Raw genomic sequence first — 16,797 nt, 5'->3', positions numbered from 1 at the left:
CATATACTGACTGAAAGAAGTTAGAGTCTGGAAAGGTCCTCAAACAGAGTAGCCTGGTAGCATTGTGCTGCAAAAGCAGTGAATAGAGACCTGTGTTCTGTCGGGGTGGGGGAGTGGGGGCACTAAGAGAAGGGGCTTCATTTCCTGCACACTCCCTGCTAAGGGCATACAGGGGAACCTAGAGGGTCCTAGAGGGTGGGACGAGGATAGCTATCTAGTCCTGTTAAGTGAGCAGTAGGAAGGTCCAAGTGAATGCTGACTGAGAAAAAGGGAAGACTCTACCTCATTTCCTGACCTGGGCTTATGCCCCAAAGGTAATGTAGGGGGCCCGGAGAGATAGCACAGCGGCATTTGCCTTGCAAGCAGCCGATCCAGGACCAAAGGTGGTTGGTTCGAATCCCGGTGTCCCATATGGTCCCCCGTGCCTGCCAGGAGCTATTTCTGAGCAGATAGCCAGGAGTAGCCCCTGAGCACTGCCAGGTGTGGCCCAAAAACTAAAAAAAAAAAAAAAAAAAAAAAGGTAATGTAGGCCTTCGTGAATATAGAGCAGGCCCAGAATCACTTGCTGTGATAGCCTGAAGCCCCCAGCATTCACACTGGAGCCTGCTCTGAAAGGCCACACTGAATGCTGCTGCTGGTGACCTCACCCAGGTGGGAACTGGGGAGCAGAGCATGCCAAGGGTCCACACCCCTTCCCAGCTGGACAGCTGTGTCCAGACATAGGCAAGTGTGTTCCCAGGGCTTCAGCAGCTCTTTATTGATTCATTTTGTGTGTGTGTGGGGGGGCACACTTGGTGTTGCTGGAACTACTCCTAATTTAGTGGTGGAATGAGGTGTGCTGTGGGCAATACTTTGGAGACTAAGCAGTTCTGGGGTTTCATCTCAGGCTTCCTGCATGCAGAGCCTCTTAGATTATCTCTTCAAACCTCTACCAGCATGTTAGAGGCGCAGAAGTGTCTTAGACCATGGCCACTGAAAAAACGTGACCTCGCTGGGCTAGGGATATAGACTCAACAGAACAGCGGGTGGGCACCATTCGCATACCTCAACACAATATTTAACCAAGCAAGGGGTTGTGTTCTGCCAGAGAGGTGAAGGGCCACGATACCCTACAAGGCTGATTAGAGGTCAGAAAACTGAGTTTTATTTCCTTTTCATTGCGATCTGCCTGCTGGAAGGGCCAGCAGAGCATCACAGGTAGGCTGGCAGTGGGGAGAGGATAAGAGTGGCACCATATCCCGCAGAGCCTCCCGGGCTCCTTTGCTGCCTCTCCCCAGGTGGGCTTTGTTTCTCAGGTTTCGGAAGTAGCAAATATTTCAAGTCACTCTGAGCTGCCAGTATGTTGTGTGCGGGTGACAGTCCGTCCACACCACTTCATTTGACGCCATCCTTCCCTCAGCTCGCAGAGAAAGCTGTTTTTTCAAGTTCTTCAGGGGGTGGGGGTGTCCCGCCCTGCAGAGATTATCCAAAGGGCTAAGTGCATGCTCTGTGTGCCAGATCGCCAGATTGTCTTCCTGGCATCACATGGACCTCAGAGCACCAGGAGCACCACCCCACCCACCCCCTTTCTGCTACCTCCCTCATCCGGAAACCTGAAACCCTTTCCAAGCACAAATATGAGAATAGCCCCCTGAGCTCTGCAGAAAGTAACCCCAAACTAAATGAAAAAAAAAAAAAAACAAAAAAACTTCCACTTTGACTTTGCAAGGCAAACGCTGCTGTGCTATCTCTCCGGGCCCTACGATACTTATTTTTACAGATTTATTATTAATCCTAAAAGCTCTATGATGGCAAATATCCATATTATATTTATATATTATATTATAGCCATTTTATCTTGCCTTTTAGCTATTTCTTTGGTTTAGAAAGGCACTTCCTGTCAAGATCAAATGTGGTTCGAAATGCTAAAGGCCGTAAGTTGTCCACTAAATATATGTACACTTAATATGCATTAAGTACATTATTTAAGTGCAAAATAGTTTATATAAAACATAAAGACTCAAATAAGTATATACCCAAATTGTGAAAACTGGTATCTTTTAGATGTGGAATAGGGTGAAAGAGGGAGGTGAGAAGGTTACCTTATCTGAGCGTATAGTTTTTTGGTCATATTTTTCTTCTTATTTATTCTTTGTGTCCTGGATTGAGCTTAGGACTTCAGACATGAGGAGTGTTTTACCACTGAGCTGCTCTCCAATCCTCATATTCTACTTCTCTCTATTTTTATTATAGTTTAGGTAACATTATTATAATCATATTAGCGTGTATGGTTTTAAAGCTTTATATTTTTCCTTTCTCAGTGCTTAATTTTGGCTTTGCACTCAAGGATCACTTCTGATGGGAATGACCATATGGGAAAGTAGGGGTTGAACTTGGGTCAAACCTTGGTGTGTAAGACAAGTGCCCTACCCTCTGTGCTATTGCTATTACCTTGACCCCCGAATATGGTTTTGACATTCATAGTTACCACTACCAAAATGTCACTTCTAATCCCCCACCTCTTTTCCCCACTCAGCCCACTCTCCCTACTTTTTGGTAACCTCAGCTTTGTCATCAAAGACCAAGGCTTGACATTCAATATGTCTGTTTCCTTCCCTTTATTTCTCTATATTTATTTATTTTTTAATATAATTTTTATTTTGATCATAGTGTCTTACATATTGTTGACAATAACATTTTAGGTACATATTTACATAAAATCAGGGGGGATGCCCATCACCAAATTGTCCTCCCTACACCTCCGTTTTTGTCCTACCTCCCATTTCCTCTTCCCTCACCCCCAGGGCGGCTAGAATATGTGGTCCCCTCTGTATCCAACCCACTACTTAGTAGTCTTGCACCTGTTTGGTCTTGATGCCTCCCTTATCTCCCCCTCTAACTGTAGGCAGGACTAGCTATTTCAAGTTGCATGGTTTTGCTGGAAAAAGAGAAGATATATAAACTGGGGTAAGAGTCTAATACTCCAAAAATGGGTGGAATCCTTCTAGAGGCTCTCATCATCGATTTGGGAGATGAAGGAGAAAAAGAAGGTGAAACACTCTAGAACCACAAAGACTGACTTCATCATAAGTCCCACCTCAGGATCTGTGCAGATACTGAGACCTCTAAACACAGAGCTCTGATTGTATCACCCTGGACAGAGCAGTAGTCTTCCACACACCAAAAAAACACCACCGGGAGAATAAATGATCCTGAGCAAAGTCTAGAGCTGATCCCATGACAGTATACTCCAAGGACGGAGATGAAGGAGAAAAAGAAGGTGAAACACTCCACCAGTACCAAAAAAAAAAAATGTCAATTATCCAGTGAGGACTCCAGCTATATCGATAAGCACCACAAAAAATAGACGAAAAACAAAACAAAACAAAAGAAACAAACAAAAACAAACAAACAAACCAAAAACATGCCATGGTCTTGAAATAAGAAACATGGCATAGCACATAACGAAAAAAGAGAAAAGAAGAGAAAAAAAATAAGTATAATTGGGGACAACGATTTCAATGATCACACCCAAACAGAGAAATCGACCAAAATAGATAGGTAAATAAAAATAATAATAACAATAATAAATGAAGGTAAATATATATATAAAATAACCAAGGTTTTGTGCTTTTTGTATTTTTGTTTTTTCCCCTCCTGCCCTGGCACAGTAAATATTGCGGTCATTCGAAAAAGGAATTCACTTGGCCTAAGAAATATGGGGTTTCTCCGTCCTTGGAGTATACTGTCATGGGATCAGCTCTAGACTTTGCTCAGGATCTTTATTTCTCTATATATCACAGATGAGTAAGATTATCCAGTATTTGTCCTCCCCTCTTACTTATCTCACCTAATACGATGCCCTTCAGATCCATTCTAGTTGCAGCAACTAAGTTATTTCATATTTCTTTTTTTCTTGGCTTGTGGACTACACCTGCTTGTTTTCATGGCTTACTTCTGGTTCTGATGTATTCAGGAACCATCTGGGATGCCAGCAGTTAACCAGGATGGGTATAGTAAGTGCCCTACCTGTTGGACTAGCTTTGTGAGCCATATTTCATATATTCTTATGCTATATACTACTCCATTGTGTATATGTGCCGCAACTTACTTTATTCACATATACCATTGGACATTTGGGTTATTTTCAAATAATAATAATATTCTTATTATTCTAAGTGCTGCAATGAATAGTGCACATATTTTCAAAATATTAAAATATTTCAAAAATATTAAATTAAAAATATGAACTTATGTAGGAATTCATATCATACTCCTCTAAAATTTGTAAACTAAACAAAACTTTGGTGTTGAAAATTGAACAAAGACATACAAGAAACATCTTGTACTGTTGAGCCTTACTCCTGGCCTCATATTATGGATTTTCAGATGTGATAGTGATGGGGTAGACTGTAGAGAGTGGGCATTTGCCTTGCATGGAAATGCCCTGGATTTGATCTTTGGCATCCCATATGTTGATGATTAAACCTAGGTTGGCAATGTGCAAGGCCTACCCTCTGTACTATTGTTATGGCACAGAATGACTAATTTTGGGGCCATAGCAAGGGTGCTCAGGAGCTATTCCTGGCTCTGTGCTCAGGAGTGATCCCTGGAGGTGTTCGAGGTGTTAAAAATGTTAACCAGGATAAAACCACCACAGCCACAAATAAAGTACCTTACCTACTGTACTTTCTCTTTGGCTCTAGAAGGACCAATTTATTTTTTTTTTTGATTTTGTGGGCCACACCCAGTGACACTCAGGAGTGACTCCTGGCTGTGCAGTCAGAAATTGCTCCTGGCTTGTGGCGGTGTGTGTGTGTGTGTGTGTGTGTGTGTGTGTGTGTGTGTGTGTGTGTGTGTGTGACACACACCATATAGGATGCCGAGGGATAGAACTGCGTGTGTAAGGTAAAAATGCCTTACCGCTTTGCGCCACCGCTCTGGCTCCTAGAAAGATCAATTTTTAAATACATACCTTAACCACCATTCTGGTAATTCTCCATTAATTTCTGGATAAACTTTTCAACTATTTGTGGTCTCATGACTGAAAAGTGACTGTCATGACTTGGTGTTTCCAAAGATCTAGGGGAAGAAGGATACTAATATGAGTATCATGAATTATTGGCAGCCATAGCAGCCATGAAATGTATGATTTTTTGAGGTATATATATATATATATATATATATATATATATAAAAATTAAATTTAACAAATTAAAAATAGTGAGATCTGTAGACTGTGAACATCAGTTCCCAGATTGAAAATCAATATGGTATAATCTGTGTGAAATGAGGCATACATACAGCTATTCAGAGTTACATCTCTTACAGCATCACAATCCTAGCAAATAATACAAATTCTGTAGTGTATACTTCCAAATAGTATACATCTAAGAAAATGAGAATTTCTCCATGACTTATTATGATAAGGATCATAAATAAATGAATATTTTAGGTGCAGAATTGTGGACAAGAACCCTATCAATGAAATACAGAATGATTATCTAGAAGGAATATATTCCGTCAAGTCTACTCAAGATTATAATTCCAGAAACTTCTTTTAATTTCACAACCTCTTTTCTTTTGAATCATAATAGATAACATTGTTTCTTCCACAGCATAGGATTTTTTTTCTTCAGACCCCTTCTTTGTTAGCTGCAGCCTCCTGTCCATGGTTCTTTTTGTATCAAAACTCAGAAGATGTCTATAAATATATATACATATACATATATATACATATACATATATATATATATATATATATATATATATATATTGGTTTTTGGGTCACACCCGGCAGTGCTCAGGGGTTACTCCTGGCTCCATGCTCAGAAATCGCCCCTGGCAGGCACAGGGGACCATATGGGATGCTGGGATTTGAACCAACGACCTTCTGCATGAAAGGCAAATGCCTTACCTCCATGCTATCTCTCCAGTCTAAGATGTCTATATTCTCTACCTCCTTTCTGGCTCCTTTAAAAATTTTTGCTCACCCAGATTTCATGTCACCACTCCACTGACAAGAACTTTGTCTCTATGCATGCATGCAGCATGGCTAAAGCCAGTAATTTTATTTTTTAAATTTATTTTCTATTTTTAAGTTATTATTTTGCTTTTTGGGCCATACATATTAATACTCAGGGGTTAATCCTGGTTCTTCACTCAAGAATCACCCCTGGTAGTGCTCAAGGGACCTTATGGGGTGCCAGACATCAAAACTAGATTGGCTGCATGCAAGACAGGTGCCCTACTTGCTTTACTATCACTCCAGCCCCCATAGTTTTATTTAATGACTAGTACTCTCTTTTAGTTTGTCTTTCAGTTCTTCCTGCTCAAGAAACTTCCAGCACTAGATGTTAGAACTCCACCACATCTGAGTCACTGTTTGTTCCTTGTTTCTCTTTATGCTTCTAGTGTCCTCCCACACCAACTCTTAGGCTATCCTATGAGTCAGCTCTTAGGCCACCTCCTTTATTCCATTGACAGCCTTGGTTATTTCATTTTATTTAATGACTAAAAACCATCCAAATGCTGGCCAAAACCACAATTTTAGTAACATCCCCATGTGGCATCTCTTCTTAGCTGTCTAAGGGACATTTCAAACATCACTGGTGTACAATGAAATTCTTGATTGTTTCTTCCTAATTTTCTTTAACTATGGTCCTCTCCATTTTAGCTGAGGATAATTCTATTTTCTCAATTGCACAGAACAAAAATCTTGGGCTCAGGGCTGGAGAGATTATATAGGAGGTAAAGTACTTGCTTAGATGAAGCCATGTAGGCAGTGAACCCAGTTTAAACCATCTGGTTCCCTGAGCACTGCCCAGGGTCACTCTTGAACATGGAACCCCTAAGTACCACTAGCATAACACCCTCAAAAAGAAATAAATCATTTTAAAAAGAATTTTAAAAAGAAAGAAATATTGGATGCATTAAGTAAATTAATTGGATGCATTAAGAAATCTTGGATGCATCTCTCTCTTTCACACCCAATATCTAATCTATTAGAGACTACTTAAAAAAATATGCCCACATTCTGACCCCTTAATCTCCTCCTCTTGTTTGAGACATTTTTTCTTCGGATTACAGTATTAACCTTCAAACTATTCTTTCCCTTCTTCTGCCCTTGATTCCTTTATAGTTTCTTCTCAACACAGCAGCTAGAGAAATTTTATTAAGACCAATGTCAGATAATGCCATTTAGAATGTAGGCTAGGCTCTCATTCTATTCCAAATAGGCACTAACATCCTTGCCAGGCCTTATACAATATGTGCCCCTTTCCCTCATCCTCTCTGATGCTATCTCCTGGGACTCTCCCTTGAGACTCATGTAAATATATCAGTCTTTAACTACTATGGGTAGAGTGGGTACACTCTGCACAGAGCTATTGTATGGGCTGGCTTCTGTCTGGAATATTCTTTCTCCAGATACTCACATCACTAGCTTCCTCACTGTCTCTAAAGGAATTATTTTTTTGGACACCCTGTTCAACACCATCTTCTGCTTTTTACTCTATTGTTTTCTAGTTTATGCATATTTCTGTCTACCCCTTCTAAATGGTAAACTACATAAGAACAGGTATTGTTTTGCTCCCTGAAAAGCACGGATGATTCCTGAAACAGTGCTTAGAATTTTATCCCTAAAACAGTGATTGACATTACAAGAAGTGATTGCTGAACACAGAGCCAGAACTAAGCTAGGAGTAAGACATGAACACTACTGGGCGTTGCCAAAACAAATAAACATCCTTAAAACCATATTCAGAAGTAAAAAATATTGGGATCAGGGAGCACATCAGGGAGGGCACTTCCTTGTACATGGCTGACCCAAGTTTGATTCACAGCATCTCATATGGTTCCCCAGAGCCCATCAGGAGTGATTCTTAAGTACAGAGCCAGGAATAACTAGGTTTGATAACTAGTTTAGTAGTTAGCCACTAGGTTAGGCAAACAAAAAACAAACAAACAAACAAAGAAAAAAGTATTGCATAAACTGTAAGTCAGTATATGTATAAAGAAGCACTGAAAGGATAAATATATATTTTAAAAGTAGTTGGATAGATATTGGAAAGTATGCTGAGCAAAATGAGTCAGAGAAACAGTAGACATACAATGATTGTACTCATTTGTGAGCTATTTCAAAACAAAAGGTAATACAGTGATGACACACAAAGATAATAGAGACAAGGGCCAGGAGAACAGTCCATGGTAGGAAGCTTGCCACAAATAGAAGGGGAATGTAGTAGGGTAGAGAAGGTACCACTATGACAATGATAGTTGGAAATGATCACTCTGGACAAGAATTGGTTGCTGAAAGGAGGTAAAGTAATATGCATGATGCCCTTCATAACAATATTGCAAACTACAGTGCCTAAAAGGGATGGAGGAAGGAAAGAGAGAGTGAAAGAGAGAGAGAAAGTGAGTGAGTGAGAGAGATGTCTACTATAGAGGCAAGTGTGGGTATGGGGAGGACAGAAGGGAAATAGGATATTGGTGGTGGGAAATGTGTACTGGTGAAGGGTATTGAAACAATGTATGACTGAAATTCAATCATGAATGACTTTGTAACTGTATATCATGGAGATTCAATTAAAAATTAATTAATTAATTCTTTTGTAAAGGGCAATTGTATAGACTGGCATATGTACACACAAAAGAAAGTGTTATGTTGGGATGGCAAAATAGGGTGTAAGGATATATATATATATATACATATATATATAAAATTTCGAGTTTTGAACCACATGAATGCATTGTTTAAAAACTGTAAGGTGAGATATTAAAAAAAAAAACTGTAAGGTGAGGAAGATGGCTCCAAGAACTGGAGGACACTTTGCATACAAGAGTTCAGGGTTCAATCTCTGCACTACATGGTCCTCTGCACATTGCTGAGTGTGGTCCAAAAAAGAAAAATAAAGTTTTGGGGAGTTAATGAGAGTTAGGACAATGGAAGTGTGTTAGCCTTTTTTAGATGCATCAGGAAGAGGGAAGGCTTAGGAGGAAGTTAATTAACAGAGTAGGGGTGGCTTCCCACTTTACTTGTAGGACTACAAGGGAGTTTTTAAGCAAAGACTCTCTAAGTAAGAGCCAAGCCCTCTTCCACTCCTTTTTCTACTGTGGCCATGCAATCTCTGCCCTTTTCGTAGGAGGCTGGATCTCTTGCAGGGCCTCTCCAGTCCCCAGCTGTTGAATTTTTGATGCATATTTCTACTCAGCTTGCTTGGAGACTCCAAGCATATGGGCCTACACACGTACACACCAATGGTTCTGATTTTCATTGAGAACACTACTCATGGGTTGGGAGTATTTGTGCAAATGGGATTCCACACTCCTGCAATTGCCTACAATTAATTAATCATAAATAGAACCATCTGTTTGATGCACCAGCTGAGACACAAAAGTCATGAATTTGCTCTTCCTTTAGGATAGCTAAGGAAAGCCAGGTCTCCTCTGTCCCCGCACAACTAAAGAAGAAATTTCAATTTGAGAACATGTTGAGAATTCACATTTCTAGAAGTGTTAAGAGACATTTTAAAGTCTCAGCTTTGATAAGACAGAGCTCATGCATGCTTGAGGAATTTTTCAGACAAGAAATTGGATGTCTTCTAGGGTAATTCTGTGATGAGTCCCTGCTCACAGGTCATTTTGGGGAGGTGAATAGCCATATCTAACTACCACATGCTTCTGTTTTGGGAACCACCACCTGACATGTTCCTGCAGAGCTGGTTTGGGTTCAGCTTTGGGTGTCATTGAAGGGAAATAATTTTCTTTATGAGCTGGGATGATTTTCCAGCATGCTCCCACCTCATGGTTTCCTGTGCAGACAAGCACCTGCATGTGTAGGCAGGAGTCCAAGGAAGCAAGATTCATCCAAGAAGAATCATTTCCTGCTAAATGGAACTGGTGGTCTCCAAAGATGCCTCATTTACAGTACACATGGTCAAAACTTCTGAATGTTTCCCATACACCTCCCTGGTGTGAGGGATCCAAGCAAGGGTTTTATACATGCAAAGCAAGTGTTTTGGGACTCAGCTACATTTCCAGAATTCATGAACAAGAAAAATTTGATCTCCTGGAGGCCAGACCACTTACCTGAATTCCACTTACCCTCAATACTTTCTTTTTTTTTAATTAAATATAATTTTTATTTTAATCATAGTGGATTACATATCATTGACAAAAATATTTTAGGTACATATTAACATAAAATCAGGGGAATTCCCATCACCGAATTGTCCTCACTCCACCTCCGTTCCCATCCTTCTTCCCATAACCTCTTCCCTTACCCTCAATACTTTCTTCCAGGAAAAGCTTTGAGGTGGGTAGTTTGGATTTCTATAATGCCTAACCTCACCCTCTGCACCTGAGTAACTAGGTCCTCGCCAAAGCAGAATGGAAGCTTAAAGATGCAAAACTGATAATTATTGTGTACTGGATTTCTTTTGGTCATTCAAGTGGCCCCCCATAGGGTTGAATTGAAAGCATTACTGATTTAAGCATATGCATATATTCTTTATTTCTTTCTTCAGCTGCTTTCCAGAAAACTAATTGATGATGTTCCCACAGAGAGGAAACTGATCTGTGGTCAAATAAATTTAAAGAACATTATAAACTTCCTTTCCCCACTCCTGAATATTTTCAATGCACAGCAGAATAGAAAAAGTTCTGAGAAGGTTTGACATGGAGGAACCTTTTGTCAAATTATTTACCCGAAGTTTTCTAAACGTTTGAAAACAAACAAACAAAAAAACAAACAGGGACTAGAGAGATGGCTCACAGGGTCGAGTATAAAAGCAGGGGTTCAATACTGGCACCTCATAGTCCCCTAAGTATTATAAAGAACTATGCTAGAGCACAGAGTTGTGAGTACTCACTGGGCAGGGCCCCAAAACAAAATGAAAGCAAACATAAAAAGTCTTTTTTCCTGAACCTTAAAACATAGACAAGAAATCCTACCCAAATGAAATCAAGACTTAAGAAGGATTGATTAATTAAAAGTAGTCTATTACTGGGGCCGGGCGGTGGCGCAAGAGGTAAGGTGCCTGCCTTGCCTGCCCTAGCCTTGGACGGACCACAGTTCGATCTCCCGGCGTCCCATATGGTCCCCAAGCCAGGAGCAACTTCTGAGCGCATAGCCACAGGAGTAACCCCTGAGCGTTACCGGGTGTGGCCCAAAAACCAAAAAAAAAAAAAAAAAGTAGTCTATTACTGAGCTTCTTGAGGTATGGGGTGGTGGACAGAAGGAATTTTGGGGACATTGGAGGAGGGAAGCAGATACTTTTATTTTTTAATATAATTTTTATTTTGATCGTAGTGGCTTACATATTGTTGACAATAATATTATAGGTACATATTTACATAAAATCAGGGGGGTTCCCCTCACCGATTTGTCCTCCCTACACTTCCGTGTTCGTCCTACCTCCCATATCCTCCTCCCTCACCCCCGGGGGCTGCGAGAATATGTGGTCCCCTCTGTACCTAGCTTACTACTTAGTAGTCTTGGTCTTGGTGCCTCCCTTATTTCCCCCTCTAACTGGGAGGAAGGACTACATAGTTCAAGTTAGGTGGTTTTATTTGAAGAAGAGAAAAGTAATAAACTGGGGTAAAAGTCTAATACGCCGAAAATGGGCAGAATCCTTCTAGAGGCTCTCATCGTCAGTTTGAGAGACGAAGGAGAAAAAGTAGGTGAAACACCCCAACAGTACAAAAAGAAGTGTCAAATATCCAGTGAGCACTCCAGTGATAACGATAGGCACCACAAAAAAAAAAAAAAAAAAAAAAAAAAAAAAAAAAAAAAAAAAAGCCATGGTCTTGAGTTAAAAAACATGGCAGAGCACCTAAAGAAAGAAAAGAAAAGAAGAAAAAAACCAATATAAATATAAATGGGGACAACAACTTCAATAACCACACCAAAACAAAGAAATCGACAAAAAGTAGACAGGTAAATAAAAATAAAAATAATAATAAATGAAGAAAAAAATATAATATATAAAAAATAAAAAATTGTTTTGTGCTTTTTGCCTTTTTTTTCCCCTTCTGCACTGGCAAAGTTAATATTGGGGTCATTCAAAAAGGAATTCACTTGGCCTTAGCGCTATGAGGTTTCTCCACCCTTGGGGTATATTGTCACGGATTAACTATAGACTCCATTCAGGTTCATTTTCTCTACCGGTGGTGCTTTCGTGGTGTTTGGAAAAGTTTGGAAGCAGATACTTTTGCGATGGGTGTGGTGTTGGAAATATACATGGGTGAAACTGTCATTAAAAATATTGTAAATCGGGGCCGGAGCAGTGATGCAAGAGGTAGGGCGTTTGCCTTGCACATGCTAACCTAAGATGGACCTTGGTTTGTTCCCCTGGCGTCCCATAAGATCCCCCAAGCCAGGAGCGATTACTGAGCGCATAGTCAGGAGTAACCCCTGAGCGTCACTGGGTGTGGCCCCCAAATTAAATATATATAGTAAATCACAGTACCTTAATAAAAATTAAATAATAAAACTCAAAATCTATAAGAACAGAGAATAATTTACAATGGCATAATTGTCTTATTTGGGGGGAGAAGGAATGTATCTAGCAGTGCTTAGAGGCCACCCCAGGCAGTGCTCAGAGGACAATAAAGTGCTGGAGGTTGAAAATGACCTTCCCAGATCAAACACTTCTGAAATTCATTTGGAACAATAAACATCCTCAAATAACTAAAACACTCCTTGGGAAAAGGAATATGGGAGTAATTACTTTCCCCAATTTTAAGCTGCAATACAAAGCAATGGTTATCAAAACAGCATGGTATTTGGAATAAAGACCAACCCTTAGATCAGTGAAATAGACTTGAGTATTCAGAGAATGTTCCTCAGACATACAACCACCTAGTTTTTGATAAAGGACCAAGAAATCCTAAATGGAGCAAAGAAAGCCTCTTCAACAAGTGGTGTTGGCACAACTGGTTAGCCACTTGCCAAAAAGTGAACTCAGACCCCCAGCTAACACCATGTACGAAGATAAAATCCAAATGGATTAAAGACCTTGATATCATATCTGAAACATAAGGTATATAAAACAACCTGTAGATAAAATACTCCATGACATTGAGACTAAAGGCATCTTTAAGGGGAAACAGCACTCTCCAAACAAGTGGAAGCAGGGATAAACAGATGGGACTATATTAAGCTGAGAAGCTTTTGCACCTCAAAGGAGATAGTGCCCAGAATACAAAAACCACCCACTGAGTGGGAGAAATTATTCACACAATACCCATCAGATAAAGGACCAATATCTAAAATATACAAGGTACTGACAATACTTTACAAGAAAAAAACATCTAACCCCATCAAAAAATGGGGAGAAGAAATGAACAGACACTTTGTAAAAGAAGAAATGCAAATGGCCAAAAGGCACATGAAAAGATGCGCCACATCACTAATAGTCAGGGAAATGCAAATCAAAACAACTGTGAGGTACCATCTCATGCCACTAATATTGGCACACATCACAAAGAAGGAAAACAAGCAGTGCTGGCGGGGATGTGGAAAGAAAGGAACTCTTTTTCACTGCTGATGGGAATGCCAACTAGTCCAACCTTTATGGAAAACGATATGGAAATTCCTCCAAAAAATGGAAATTGAGCTCCCATACAATCCAGCTGTACCACTCCTAAAGATATACCCTAGGAACACAAACATACAATACAAAAATCCCTTCCTCACACCTATATTCATTGCAGCACTATTTACAATAGCCAGACTCTGGAAACAACCAAGATGCCCATCAGCAGATGAATGGCTAAAGAAACTGTGGTACATATACACAATGGTATATTATGCAGCCATCAGGAGAGATGAAGTCATGAAATTTTCCTATACATGGATGTACATGGAATCTATTATGCTTAGTAAAATAAGTCAGAGGAAAAGAGATAGACGCAGAATAGTCTCACTCATCTATAAGTTTTAAGATAATTGAAAGACATTTTTGCAATAATTATAAGAGACAAAAGAGATGAGGACTGGAAGGTGAAGCTCACGACATGAAGCTCACCACAAAGAGTGATGAGGGCTGTTAGAGAAATAACTACATTGAGAACTATCCTAACAGTGTGAATGAATGAGGGAAATAGTAAGTCTGTCTCGAGTACAAGCATGGGAGGGGTGGGGAGGAGGAAGATTTAGGGACATTGGTGGTGGGAATGTTCCACTGGTGAAGGACTGAAATCATACAACTATAATCATGTTTGTAATCACGGTGTTTAAATAAAGATGAAAAAAAAGAAAAAAATGACCTTCCCTTATGCAAAACATTCATTCCCGTCCTCTGAGCTATCTTCCTGGCCTGACATCACTCTCTTAAGTATTTCACTTAATTAAAATATACAAATGAGCATGAGCAATATCACAGTGGGTTTGCCTTGCCACCCAGGGACTAGAGAGATGGCTCACAGGGCCAAATATAAAGGCATGGTTCAATCCTGGCACTTCATATGGTCCCCTGATCCTGCCATGAATAATAAATGAATACAGAAACAGTAGTACCCTTTGAGTGCACTGGGCATGATCCAAAATACAAACAAACAAATATACAAGTGGACTTCTTTCTTCGGGAGGCAGCTCAGTGACACCAAAGATCATAATCTCTCCAAGACCCACACCCGGTAAGATGTCCCCACCCAACTAATGTGGGGCCAAATCCTGCCGTGTGATTGGGCATAAATAAATAAAGAACTGCTGCTCTACTCTTTGGCTTCTTTCTGTGGGAGGCAGCTCAGAGACACCAAGGATCATAATCTCTCCAGGACCCACACCTTCGCTCTGCAGCCGTGCTTATCTTTTAACCTCTGAACCCCACTTCTCCACATTGTAGAAAGCAATCTACAGCCTTAACAATGGGGAAATTTTGCAGTACAACCCCATGTTTAAAGAATCAAGTTGTCTGCTCTGATAATCCGAAAAGTACCAAACGGTTAGGTATCCTCTCAAATAAGATGTTTAGAGTAGAATTATGGAAGATGTTCAGGGAGCTCAAAAAAAGCATTGATAGACTTGAATGGAAAACAAATAAGCATCAAGAGGATTTGACAATTGAAATTAGAAACTTTCACACTGAAATAACAGGATTGAAAAACTCGGTTTATGAATTGAAAACCTCAATGGAAAACCTCTCCACTGGAGTAACGGCAGCTGCAAATGGGGTAGTGAGCTAGAGGATGAAATGCAGAACAACTCCATACAACAAAAGAGACTGGAAGAAAACTTTAAAGCAAATGATCAGACAATGTCTAAACTACTCAAAGAATGTGAACCGTTGAAAATGGAAGTCTTTGAGAAACTCAACAGAAACAACATAGCAATCAATAAAGTCCCAGAAACCCAGAACAAGAATAATAACAGAAGTTGGAGTAAGAGTGAGAACAGGAAGAGGAGGAAGAAGAATTTTAAGAATAAGGCGAAGAAGAGTAAGAATAAGGTGAAGAGGAGTAAGAATAATATTGTGAAAAATAGTAAGAAGAAGAAAGGGAAGATGAAAAGGATTTATCCTTTTATTCTGAAAAACAAAAGGAGGAAGTAGAGTAAGAAGAGGGCAAAGAATAGTAAGAAAAGAAGAAAAAGAAGAGGAAGAAGAGGAGAAAGGGGAAAAGGAAAAGAAGAAAAAGACAAGAAAAAAGGAAGAAGGAAAGAAGAAGAGGAAGAAGAAAATGAAGAGGAGGAGGAGAAAGAAAAACAAGAGGAGGAAGAAAAGAAAGAAGATGAGGAGGAAGAAGAAAAAGAAGAGGAGAAAGAGGAAGAAGAGTCTCTAGCCATACCACCCTGAATGCGCCCAATCTCGTCTGATCTCAGAAAGAGGAAAAAGAAAAAGAAGAGGAAAAAAGAGAAGAAAACGGATTGAAGATTTATTTTTAATTTCTTCTCTTATAATAGTGTCTTTGTCTAAGCACCTTGATTATAACATGTTATAGTTGGGTTTCAGTTAAAAAATTTTTTTAAAATAAAATAAAATAAAAAATCCTGAATTAAAAAAGAAAAGAACTAAAATTTAACGAACTATCCAGATGGCTCATTAGTCATTATTATTTGAAATGGACTGTCTCAAATCATGCCTTAGCAACATTTATTCTAGTATGTTTGGTTATACATCAGAAATGTACAATATAGGTAGGGATTTTCCTTACCACTTCATATATCTTAAGAAACAACAGTACTTAGTTAGAAAACTAGTCTTTAAAAACTACAATGGCATAAAGGAGATATTCATATATTTTTGTTTGTTTTTGGTTTGGGGCCACATCCAGCAGCTGTCAGGAGTTACTCCTAGCTCTGTGCTTAGAAATTACTACTGGAAGGCTTGGGGAACCATTTAGGATGCCGGGAATCAAATGCAGGTTGGCCACTTACAAGGTATAAGGCCACATTTACAAGGTTAACGTCCACTGTGCTATTGCTCTAGCCCCAATACTCACATATTTTTAAATAAATAACTAAAATTAATTAAAACCTTCAATTCCTCAAGTCCAATTTAAAATAAAATTTTAGTTTTAAGAATTAAAAGCTCCCATGTCTTTAATTTCCACTCAAGGCAAAACTCCTTGAAATAATTTCTCTATCTGGCTAGTTCCAATTCCTCTTCCCATTCTTTCCTAAACTCACTCCAATTGGCTTTAGTTCTACCATTTCACCAAGACTATTCTTGTAATAGTAACTAATATTCCCCATGTGATTTATAGTCCAGTGATGAGGACTGGAGAGATAGAACTGGAGAGAGAGGAGCTTGCCTTGCACAGGGCTGACACTCATTCAGTCGTTGGCACTACAGGTGGTTCTGAGCATAACTA

At 39.6% G+C, this 16,797-nt stretch overlaps 1 protein-coding gene and 1 pseudogene across 1 annotated transcript in view; one reads left to right on the top strand and one right to left on the bottom strand.

Annotated features, from left to right (window-relative positions):
- Positions 1–16,797, top strand: part of SESN1 (sestrin 1) — a 595,113-nt gene that overhangs the window by 212,991 nt on the left and 365,325 nt on the right. The gene's annotated exons all lie outside the window — the stretch shown is intronic.
- The window catches only part of LOC126007117 (coiled-coil domain-containing protein 162-like), a 50,436-nt pseudogene that overhangs the window by 14,233 nt on the left and 19,406 nt on the right, over positions 1–16,797 (bottom strand).

This window comes from Suncus etruscus, chromosome 4 (genome assembly GCF_024139225.1).
Source record: "Suncus etruscus isolate mSunEtr1 chromosome 4, mSunEtr1.pri.cur, whole genome shotgun sequence".
NCBI classification, from domain to species: domain Eukaryota; kingdom Metazoa; phylum Chordata; class Mammalia; order Eulipotyphla; family Soricidae; genus Suncus; species Suncus etruscus.
Note: the sequence above shows the minus strand (reverse complement) of the source record. Positions and strands in the feature narration are given on the sequence as shown.